Genomic DNA, 12,646 nt, shown 5'->3' on the forward strand with positions numbered 1-12,646 from the left:
AAAAAAAAGTAGGGGATGCAACATGAGCTGGAGTCTAGCACTCTTAAAAAAACAGCTTTTTTAAAGGGACACATCACTGATTGAATATTTGTGAGGCAGGGGATGGGAAATAGCAAGTTCAGCCATTGACTTGGTAACTTTGAACAATGCATGTTGAAGTGGCTGTACGACCTTCCCTGTCTGAAGATAATATTTTCAGTTTAGACACAAAATATTCAATATTTGATGCACCTGGGAATGCCTTCAAGCTGAGAAAATTAAGAGACATCTAACAAGCTCTATTCTGGAATATCTCGTAAATTAGGCACAGAGATTTTCACCTAAGAGTTGGAAGTCCTATGTTTGAAAGCCTGGTGCGGTGTTAGGCAAAAGAAAAATGGCCATGCCACATCATTTGCGCATGAGAAAGTAAATATTGACATCCTCATGAACTGTCAAATATAAAAGTGAGCTGGCTTAGACATCCACTGGTGAATAAAAAAAGTGAGCTGGCTTAGACATCCACTGGTGAATAAAAAAAAAGATTGTCTGTATCTGGGCTCCTCGATACCTATGCCCAACAGGACAATATTGCATTGAGCAGCCAGAGCCCCTGCAGTGCCTACAGGAAGGGCTAAACGCATCTGAATGTGATCCAGGACACCTAGAAACCCAAATGGAAGCCTGCTAGAGCCAAGCAACGAGACATACTGAGAAGCAAGACATGCCTTACAAATCCATCTGCTCTACAGGGATCGGGTACTTTATGCAGGCTACCAAAAGGTGTGTCCCTCCCTATGGGATTCAATGTCCAGATCCTTTCCTTGGGAACTAAGTCCAGCTCACACCTTTCTGCTGTTAAAGGGCACAGGTATACGTGTGTAGGGGAGGAGAAAAGGTAAAGAAAGGGGTACTATCAAATACTTTGTGTCGCAGCTGTTCAGTCAAGATCCCACTGGCTGAGTGGGATGGATAGAAGGAAGGGACAAAATTCTCCTATCTACTGTTTAAATAAGTGGTAGGAGTTGAAGATGTGAATTACAAGCCCTACTCAAAGAATAGCTTCTGTGTTTCCCAAGAAGTAGTTAACAGATAAAAAAAGAAATAGTTCTTGAGGAAGGAAAAAATATTGTCCACTGGACTGCTTTGGGCAGACATATGTACCTATATCTCAGTCTACAAATTGCGAGTTTGCCTCTGTCTTCATTAAACACTGTAGTCCTTAAAATGGACAAAACTGCATTGTTGTTAATTACCTAGTTTACACATTTAAGGATTATTAAACAAATTATTCCTGAAAATGTTGGGAGTAATAGTTATAAGCTTTTCAGATATGTTTATATAGAATTATCTAGGCCTTGGATGTTTTCAAACTAGTATTAACGCAATACTCCTTTTCAGTTCTATCCTTCAAAAAGTACCCTAAATGTGGAGACATCATGTCTTTGTATAAACATACAAAACATGGCACTTATTAAAATAAGCAGCCTCAGGAAAACCACTGTTTTGCCCCACTTTGAGCCTGTAAAAATCATCAAATGTAACAGCTGCATGGTGTGCAGAATAAAGAACATACAGTATACATGGATACAAATCACTTCCAGCTAACTTTTTATGATATGCCTTTAAACAGTGTTTGTGGCTAAATTTGTAATTAGTGTACTGAACAGATGGAGTTAGCTGAGATACTGAAGTGCCCGTAAAATGACTCGTGCCACCTAGGGCTTGCACCCTGGAATATAATTTCCTCACCAGAGCTTTGCCTCTGTGGAGAATGCCCCCTAGCAACAGAGGGGAGAGGAATGTTTTATAGCCCTGGTCTCTATTAAGAGCCATGCTCAAGGAAGCAACTGCTTCATCAATCAGCTTTAAATGACAAAGTGTTTGATAATCATAATGGCAAGCACTCAGAAGCAAACCAAATTTAAATGTTTCCCAGGAAGGCTCAAAAAATTTTGACAGCTGTGAACATTCTCACAATGAGAATTAAAATACCCATGCCTTTTGTTCAGTTTCTCAGCAATAACTACAAACACCTTTGATGTCTCTGGATAATATTTCGAAGCAGCAGCTAAGTAGTAAGTGCAAGAAGGCTCAGCTCCATTGTGCCAGATATTCACAGCTGTGCTGTTGCTTAAATCAGTGACAGGAACATGACGTACCCACCACCGTGTGTCAAGGTGAAAACATAGACATGACTTAGAAGGTCTGAGCTCTCTTCTTGGCTACAGCACTGAGGGTCTAATTTGCGGTCAGCACTCCACTCTTCAGTCTTCCCATCTGTAAAATGGGGATAATAGATTATACTTTGCATAACAGCCAGGGGGCTTAGCACATAGTTCACTAGCACCTGGCTGCTTACTATGCTCTGATGGAATATGCAGTAAGATTATCAACAGCAAAAAAAAATATGACCAATTTCTTCATTCTCTATTACTGAAAACCTTCTGGTAAGACAAAAATACCTCCAAATCCATCCTGCAAGTTACTTTTTGAGGCTGCATCTTGTGTCCAGACACTTGTGCAAGTCTGTTGGTTACAACTGCTGTGTCTTTTACAAACAGAACTGTCCTGAATGAGGACTGGGCAATGCAATGCTCTCTCACTCTAGAAACCACTAAGATTAATATTTTCTAAGTTGTTTAATTCCCTAATTTGCAACATAAGAGACATTATAGGCCTTCTCTAGAGTGGTATTGCAGGCATTGACCATTGGCTTTGAGTCAGGCCTCAGTGCACTTACATACAGAGTTCAGTCCTGTATTCTTTGGTGAAAGAATTTAGCCTAAAAGCATACCAAAGCATATATGTTTTATATTATAATGAAAAACGGACAAATAGGTGTGATATTAGAGGTTTTTCCGCTAAAAGAGAACACGAGTCATTTTATGAGAATTATACTTAAAGGATCATCAGATGCATGATAAATTCTAGAAGCTTTTTCCATCGCTTCTGACAGCAGATTCATTTTTTACTTTAAAGAATTCGAATAAGTGATGTTTCTTTTCATTTAAAAAAAATACAGAAAGAAATCTCAGCAGTTTCTGGTCTATATCCTTTCCTTATAGGGAGTGGAGACCCTGGGAAAAGGGCTGCAGTAAGTGAAACAGCTACCTCTGCCACTCAGAGGTTTTGTCTCAGAAATGTTTTTTTGTTTGATTGTTGTTGGGTTTTTTTGGTTTTTTTTTTAAATAAAATTCACTGCAAGTCAGCTTCTAATCCCATTCAGAGCATGGCAAATACTGGATGGACTTTGAATGGAAATTGAAATTTCTGCCCATTAGCCGTGTTATGTGTCATATTCCAGGTTTTCAAGAGGGTTGGAAAAGTGGCAAAGACAGTCCAGTACAGATGAATAGCTAAAAAGAGAGGGCAATTTCTACACACGCACACACACAAAACTGAGAAAGGGAGGGGAAGAGAAAGGGAGAGAGGGAGGAGGAGAGGGATGGATGAAGGGAGTATCAAACTGAGCCCTTTTTCTCAGGCTTGCAATGGATACATAAAATAATGAAAGTTTCCTAGCAGAAAGTAAGAGCAATTAGAAAATTGTGAAGAAAAAATGTTTTTCTAAGAAAAATATCATAACAGATGGCAAACTGTGTGTGCTATAGTTTGTTCAAAAGTAATAAAAAAGTAAGTATGATTAAATAGACAGCATAAAACAAGAAAAGAAACAACTATTAGCAGAAAAGGATAATTAGGATACTTAAGGTGCAGAAAAATATAAAATGAATACAAAGATCAAGTTCATTGAGAATAAATCCAATTAAAATGGAGTCCTGTGCAGCAATTATAAAGGAGCTAGCTTCTCAGCAAGGAAACTACAATATACTATAAGTATTTTATATACGCTGGTATTATGCAAAATTAATTGCTGAACATTTTATTTTTTCTCATACAAAATACAGGATACATAGGAAGAGAGGTTTAAAATAAATTACAGCAATTTAGATGGCAAAGATTTTTTACCAAGACACATTAAGCAATGCAGATTAAAACTGCTGTCCATTATTGCTTTGATAAATAATAAATCAACTATTTACCAGTGATTTCAGCATGCACAAAGCTAATGCACACTTCATGGACCATCTGATGTGTGACTCTATGTGCTTGAATTTTGAGATATATATTTCCATGCCAAAAAATATACTCTCTGCAGCTGAAAAGAAGCAAATGCAAAAGTTATGTAAAAGCTTAGAAGGTTTCAGAAAAAAGGTTGGACCATGGAGAGTTCATTAGAACACTTAGAAAAAAATAAGTTTAAAGGGCCTTATCTCACTTTTCAACCTCTTACTAAAAGGGATGAGAAACACTATCTTCCTATGAGTAGCCCACTTCACATTTTTGTACTTGGGATTTGTTATAACTTCGCCCTCCGTGGCTCATGACAATGGTCACTGACAGCAGCAGCCTTGGTTGCATTGACCTGGTACAGCAGCGACTGTGACCTTCGCATCCCTCTGCAGGGACCAAGACCAGGTGGGTCAGGCAGCCCCAGCCCTGCTCTGATCTTGTGCAGATATCTCAGCTGGACTTTTGAAGAAGAGCGAGCTCTGTATAAAGATACAGCAAAGAATCTACAGCACCTCTGGACTGACCCAAAATATTGATTTAGAGAGAGCACAGCCTGCAGAATCTACGTGGAATATTTGTAGGCACCTTTCCCACTGATCCTCTTCTGAAACTGTATTTTAAAGAGCGACTTAGACTTTTACGTTTGCTTGAGATACACTATGATCTTCATGGGACAGTGAAAAAAGGAATCTTTAGCTTTGGCCTATTAAGGTGCCACTTAGTATTTTGCGGGGTGGTTTGTTTTTTTCTTGTCATTATCACTTGAGATATAATTTTTAAAGAAATAATATATAAAAGAGGAAAGGGTCATATAGAGTAAATTAAGGATATTTATTGTATTCTCAGATGGTATGATGAAAGTACCTACGCTTATAGAGGACATAAAAGAGAAATATTAAGAGCTCCCTCTTAAGAAATATTTTTATTGCTAGTAATTTTTGCATAGATGGGACTGCAGCGGCACAACCAGGTTTTAATCTGAATCTCTTTACACATCTTTTAACAGTGTGTCATAATACAAGCATTAAGAAAGTGAAAAGTTTTTCTTCTTGATTGAAATCTATGGGCCTTCGCCTCCCCCAAGCCTATATTTAAAAACCTGACACATTAGTTATGAATATGTTCAAATTAATTTCTTTTTTTGTGGAAAAAAAAGAGCCACCTGCTGCCTATGACACATCAGAATACAGGAAAAACAAGAGTTTTTAAAGAATAAAGTGTTAATGTCACTAATGAAATGGCAGATAAGTGCATGCAGAACAGAACAAAAAAACAGCAGTCCCTGCGGTATCTGCTTTCACCTGATCAGCTCTAACTATTTCTCACTCAAGTACAACCCTTGTATAGATGCGTTTGGCAAAAAACATGCATTTTCAACAAAGCTGGTGAAAAGGAAATAGATCAAGCCTAGCAAAAGGTTACTTGGAAACCAGTTGGTGGAGGTGCAAGTTACTGCTTCTCTTAGGAAACAGACAGGATCATCTCTACAAGGCAATTGTCTGCTTCCACTCTTCTGTTCCACTTTTTCCTCTATCAATACAGCACTCTGGGCTCGAGACAGTGTCCTATTAAAAACTATTTGTTGGTAGTAAATGATCTTGATTTTGATAAGATGGTGTTGTGTATTAATGAGGAAATTCTCTGATAGTTCCCAGCTCTGACAATTGTCAGGATCAAAACAGCTAGAGTTTGAAACCAAGTTTTTCATCAGAGGCTCATACCCTACACAGTCACAGCCTGTTTCTTGACAGCTGATGAGAATCAAAGTTCTGATTTTCAGCAAAATTACCTGTATCTTAGTTATAGGGTTATTTGGCATTCACAGGGGTAATGAGTTAAACAATTTCTCACAGATATCATTAAAACTCACATTACTATGCAGAAAGCATAATTTGATTGACACTGCCAAAACTTGTGGTTTGGAGCAGTAGTTACTCTGTTCTGTGCTGCACCTGCATCAAATAACATCTTCAATGTCTCATAAATTACAAATGGTGAAAAAAACCATGAAGTCAGAGCAGGAAATGCAGTTAAAAAGAACTGCAAAAAGCAGTAGATAACAGCATGTTAACTACATCTCTAGACAGAAGGCTTCGGGGATCAAACAAAGGCATGGCACTTGCATCCATTCATGTATTTTAAAGATTTGTTTATTATACACTGAATATTCAATTTTCTTAAATTCTTGCTATTTCAAAGCAATATCAAACATCATCTAACTTTTTTAAACATAACAGCAGTAACCATTAACTTGCTTCAAGAGAGTGGGCAGAAATAATGTAAAAATTGGTTCTGTTTTACCTCAAACCAGGACAGTTTTTCAGGGAAAACCCCAGGAATTTATATCCATGAGCCACATTGATTATTATAATCTTAGTAGGTTAACTGGTCTGTAATTTTTGTTTGCTTTTTTATGCTGTTATCAGTGGAAAGTAGTATGTAAGATGTACCGCTCAGCTAATAAACAAGTAGAATTTTCAGAAGGATAATAAGAAAAGCAAGAGTTAGGGTTTTCTTGAGAGTTTGGTTCAAGTTTTTTTTTTAGACATGGATTACAAATTGTTAGGCTCTTCTAAATTAATTCATAAAAAATGATGCACTGTATTTTACCATCAAACAACTTTTTTCACAAAGCCACGTTGTAATACTCAGCAGCATATACTTTTTTTTTTTTTTTAAACCACTACGATGTTTCTTGAGGATTCAGTGCTCCAAAGTGTGGCAGGATAAATGTCAGGGTTCTTGGATGGCTGCTCGCCGAAAGCAGAACAGTTTATATGATCTGCATTTAAACCCAGTTTCTTTTGCTCTGAAGCTTGATGAGCGTGAGCCAGAGCAGTGCCTCCCATTTATGGCACCCTGATGCCATACCAGGGATGGTACCAGAGTTGCTCGGAGTTGCCTCATAAGGGAAAGAAAAAAAAGTTTTTTGTTTTTTGGTTTTTTTTTACAACAATGTTCCACATATCCTGTAGGAAGGCAGGGAAATGGTATAATCTATGCAGTGCATAGAAATGAAACATTTTCTTGCAGCATAATATGTATTTGGGAGCAGGCTATCCCATTTTAATTTACTCTAAAATGCTATTAGAAACAAGGGACAGCAACAATGTCTATATCTCCACACAAAGCCTGCACCTGCACGAGCACATAAAAACCACTGAATGAGTAGCTGTTTCTTTGGACTCATCTTTGTAACATTCAGAGAAATTTGGAGATATCAATGAGAGACAAGTTAAGATACCCATGTGTAAAGCAGTATTTTAAGTAATGTATTGCACTGGAAATATGACACATACTAATGACTGTATTAAGATTTAAAAAATACAGTTTCCAAAGAGATATTTAGTATCCTTAAATGAGCAACGCAATAAAAACAAATAGTTGTATATCAGGTTTTTCTTGTCAATCCTAAAAGTCGACTTGTTACTTTAAGGAATCTCCTCCAGATAAATTCAATTTAACAAGTCAATTTTTCAGTGTCCAATTAGGACCCCTCCTCCCCCCTTACTTTCTGCAATCATTACATTGATCGTAGAAGGCAGCTCTTGCCCTTGAAGCAATAGATATTGGGATTCTTTTGAAGTAAAGATAGGCACATATAATACCATGAGAATAAAGTCCCTAATGCTATATCCTGTGACTGAAGCTTGCAAGTCTTGCAGAATTATTCAATTTATGCAAACCAGTCAAACTGTCTAAAAAGCCCAGGAAGGAGATAAGTCAAGAGTTAATTTTGTTCAGTTACCTGGAGATGGCTAAACAAGGGTTTTGCAGTTATGCTGATAAACCTGTATGTGATAGTAGTCCTTGTAATATGCGTCCAATACCCTTCCGGAAAACATCTGTTTGAAGCAGGATGCATTCATTATTTCCTCTTAATCCATAGGTTTCAAAGCAGATTTTTTTGGTGTGTCCTATGGATATTACGCAGTACTTTAATACATAACATATGCACTCTTTTGGTATTCTTTAACTTCAAAACCTAAGAAACAACTGATTCAATGGAATAACACTAAAGCAAGCTGGTTTTCTAATAATGTTTACTCCGTAATTTTGTAAAATCAGCATAGATGAAGAGCAAAATAATCACCAGAAGAAAAAGTGAGGGGTTTTCTCTTTAAAAAACAAATATATAATATAGCTATTCCTTCTTTTAAAATCAGAAAATAATTTATTACAGGGCTTTTTTCCTATTAATATTATCCTTTGGTAATTTGTGATAGTTTCAGCAAATACAATATGCTCTCTCTCCGTTCCTTTTTCAAGGAAGAAACCAAGAAAAAGAAATCCCCAAAACACATTATTGCCAATTGGCTGATCTCTTTTGTGTGCTCCTGACATTATTTACTATAAATTATTTAATTTGATCAGGGAATTTATCTCAAAATTAAAACTGAATGCAAATTAAGAAATGTAATTGTACATAGACCTAACAGCAGTAGATTCATTCTACAGTTAAGTAGCAACAAGGTATAAAATGCACTGCAATATTATTACTATTACTAGGGGCATGGCTTTAAAAACCATTAAGGCGTATCTAGATTTAACGAAACAAGAACAACTGTTTCTGGTATTGCTCTAGCTCCCATAAAGGGACTAAAGGGAGCGCTTCCTTAGCTGCCACGGTAATAGCCAACTTCATATTAAACATGCACTTACTGAACTTATTAAACATGCACTCCATTTAGAAGAATGTCCTGGACCCAGTCAAATATAGAACTATAAAACCAAGGTAATGTGGTTTCTCACACAAACTTTACAAGTAATTTTTAGATTAAGGGGCATTCATTTTACAGATTTACCATGGGGAAGAACTAAAAAGACAGAGCTGTTACCAGTTAATCTTAACAAATGACAGATTCTCACAGTGAAATGACAGACATATAGTTGGTCAGATTCATAGATGAAGAAATATATTACAAATACATGTATATATTTCTTATGTAAACACCGGGTATGTACAATAAATCTGGAATTGATTAATGATAACTGCGGACTATCTGTACATGCACGTGTGTGTGTATTTTTTTATATACTTACAAAAAAAAGCAAATTCCTTTTTCAAAGTTAGTATGGTTTTACAACACTAGCTAAACTAAATTTTACCCCATAAAACATGAACAAACGTATCATCTCCCCCACTGATTCCAGGAAAGTCTTAAGCACGTGAGTCCTATGAAACACAGCAAAGTTGTGTCCTACAAGACACTTCAAACTGATCCTCATGAATATACAATCTAAATCTGTGCAAAGGCGTGATCACGTCACTGAATCTCTCTCAGACCCAAACATGTATCCACATTATATATGTGCTTTGCACCCTCCCTCCCAGCTTAAGAATGGCTGCGTTAGAGATACAAAAGTACGGTTTGAGGAAAATTCATGGCATATTCTTCGGTTAGAAAGAAAATCGTATTGCTATCTGATCTTTACATTTCGCTCCAGAAATATCACTGGGGCCAACAGGACAAATTGTAAGGAAATCCTCTCCTAACCAGTCAGCCTATCTACCTGATGAACTTCTCGAGACCTTACCTTCATTTTTGATGAACAGTAATCCACCTATTTTGGATGTTGCAACTTGAGTTTCTGTTCAGAATATGGACAGTAGAGCCACCACAGAGCATGTTCATGACAGCTTTCTTTCCTAGCTCAGTATGCTAGTAGCAATGGCCACAAACAGTAGATTGGGGTGTTAAGATAGGACACAGGTAAAAGTTTCTTTACTAGCAGCATAGTGTAGCACTGAACCAGGTGCAGAGGTGAAGAATGTCCATCTTGAAGATTTTCAAGACTTGGAAGGATGAAGCCACAGCTGAGCTTATCTACTTTTGGAAAGCTGACAAGGAGTTTGGTCCAGATGACCTCCAGAGGACCCTCCCGCCTTCTGTGGTTCTCTGAAAACTGTGTGATGACAGTAATGATCTATTCAGACAGATCAAAAAGACAGGAATAAACTTGGCAGGATATACACTTCTTCCAGTGGACTTTATTCTTCTCCTGATTGAAAGGGTAATTATTAATGAATTTACAGCTCCTGCAATGCTGTCATTTGCAACGAATTCACAGTACAGTAAGAATAATGACAGGATTGCCATTCTGCACTCCTGAGAACTCTAACCTGAAACATGGGAAATAAAAGAATAAGTCCTGTGTTCATCACAGGCTTTCTACCTAATTTATACTTACCTTAGGTAATGCCTGCAGACTTTCCATCTTTCCATTTTCCACAGATGGCTTGTGATTGGTTTCTTCCATTGTCAGATATCTTAGATGTAATCTCACTCTCTGGTGAATGAGAACGCGACTGATTTAACACGGGTAGCACACTTTCAAACTTATGTTTAGTAGAGTCACTTATAACAACATCTCTATCCTATTTCCTGTGGCCTATTTGAACCCAGCCAACCTGTATACCAGTCACAATGGCAACTGGTTAGAGAATTCTCTTGTACCAGCATTAAATTGACACAGAAATACACATGAAAGGGCTGATCTCATAAAAATCAGTTAATCATACTTCAATACGTACGGTAAATGCTCAAACTGCACAAGCTGGAGATGGAAGACAAGAATAATTATCTGCCCAGCCTAAATGCTGAAATAATTTTTTTTTAAATCATACTTTATGGAATCTATTGAGCACATTGCAGAAGCAAAAATATTTTGAGAAACATTGTAACTGTCAGACTCTGAACAGCTATAACAGCAATGGCCATTTAGGCCAGCTCTGATACCAGTGTTTACTCTCCCTAGAGAATAGTTACCTTCCCAGAGGAAGTCTATAAAAATGTTAATGATAAATAAAATTATTTTCTTTATTCTTGTATGGTAACCTAATGCTAGACATTACAATAGTGATAAAAGATTAAACTAAACCAAGAAACTATGTATAGTGTATCTTTTCAAATGCTCCTGGATTTTAGAATTCTAGATCTTGAAATATGTGTGTTTTGATAATTTGAACCTACATAAACATAGCTTTACACCTCTTTTCTGTCACGAGAATATGTAGAAAATTACTAGATTTCCATTTACATCATTACTTGCTGCCAAGTAATCAAGATTGTTATTCTAAGCTGCAAATAGCCATTTAGGGAATCCATTAGACCTCATTAGATCATTAGAAAAGGGTGTCTCTTTTTTTATATTATTTGTGACTCATAGCATTTTCTCTTTGTTGTGCAACTGTGCAAAAGGTTTAACTTTCTTTTCAAAATGCGTGCTTATTATTTTCATTGATGCATTTACTTCTGACACTATGTTGTCTGTCAAAGGTGTAGCATTAAGAAGTTACATTTTAAGATGACATTACAACTCAAGTAAAGAAGATGAAAGAGTTTGGCTTCTGAAATTTCCAGTTGCTTGTCAATGCTTGTGAATCAGCAATTTGCCCCAGTATCATCAGCAATCACACCTATTACTTAACTTTTTTTTTTTCAGTTAACAAATTATCTGAAGTTTGCACATGAAGTAACACTGTGGAAACTGCATTGATTTTCAGTCCACAACACTTCAACAAGAAATAAGGTCAAACATTGCATTTTGCCTTTTTTTGCTGTCCCATCTAACCCCCTTGGGGTTTTTTAGGTAAGGGAACTTTGAAAGAGAACATTTGTCCTAGCCAGCTGGAGCCAAGAAAGTGCCTTAAACCCATGCACATTAAACGCCATAATGCTCCATTCTATGCAATCTCTCCAGCAGATAATACAGATAACAGTGTTCTCCACTATGCCACAGTCTGTGCGTTTTTCTATGCACATAGGCTTTCTGCTACTTCAAAAGATTGCAAGAGACATTTGCTGCAAAACTCAATGTAGCTGAGCAAACCTCCGCTACTTCTATAAGTTTCCCACAAAATGTAAGAGGAAGGACTTAAATCTTGAGTAGGTAAAACTTGAACAGGTATTTTTTTTCATGTAATTCTGCAGTAGTTTAACTTAAATTATTTTCAAAATCTGAAAGTTGAAAAAAAGAATTTTCCTTAACGAGATACTTGTCTCAAGTGTGTCAAGGAAAGATACATTGCACAACACGTTTATCAGATCATTTATCACAAGTAAAGCAAGATCCAGGGAGCTGAAAGAACCGGCACTGGAATACTATGTTGATAAAGAAGAACATTTAAGACAAAATAGCTATAAGTATACCTCTGTGAACTGAAATTTTAAATAAAAATATGTTATTTGGGTCATAAAACCACCAAGAATATAGCATGGTTGCACTTTAATATACATTTCTGTCTCATTTCTCCTGTTTTTTGATGCAGGAAACCAAGTGTTTGATCTGGGTTACAACCTCAGCACCATTCTTTGATAATAGAACTAATGACAATAATGTTCTTTATAAATTAATGTGACATCTTATGGAAAAACACTCATGTAAAGAATAGACACTGCAGAAATGGAACCAAATATAACAGACATCTACTTTATTGCATTTTCCATATAATGCAAGAAATTGTGTCTAATGTACATTTTGCTGTTATTGCTGGAAATCTGGGTCCCTGTGTCTGCAGTTGTCAAAAGTGCTATCGCAGGCAGAAAGAAATTAAACTTTGGAGGGCTACTGAGAGTAACTAATCTAG

Source organism: Larus michahellis, chromosome 2 (assembly GCF_964199755.1).
Source record: "Larus michahellis chromosome 2, bLarMic1.1, whole genome shotgun sequence".
Lineage (NCBI taxonomy): Eukaryota > Metazoa > Chordata > Aves > Charadriiformes > Laridae > Larus > Larus michahellis.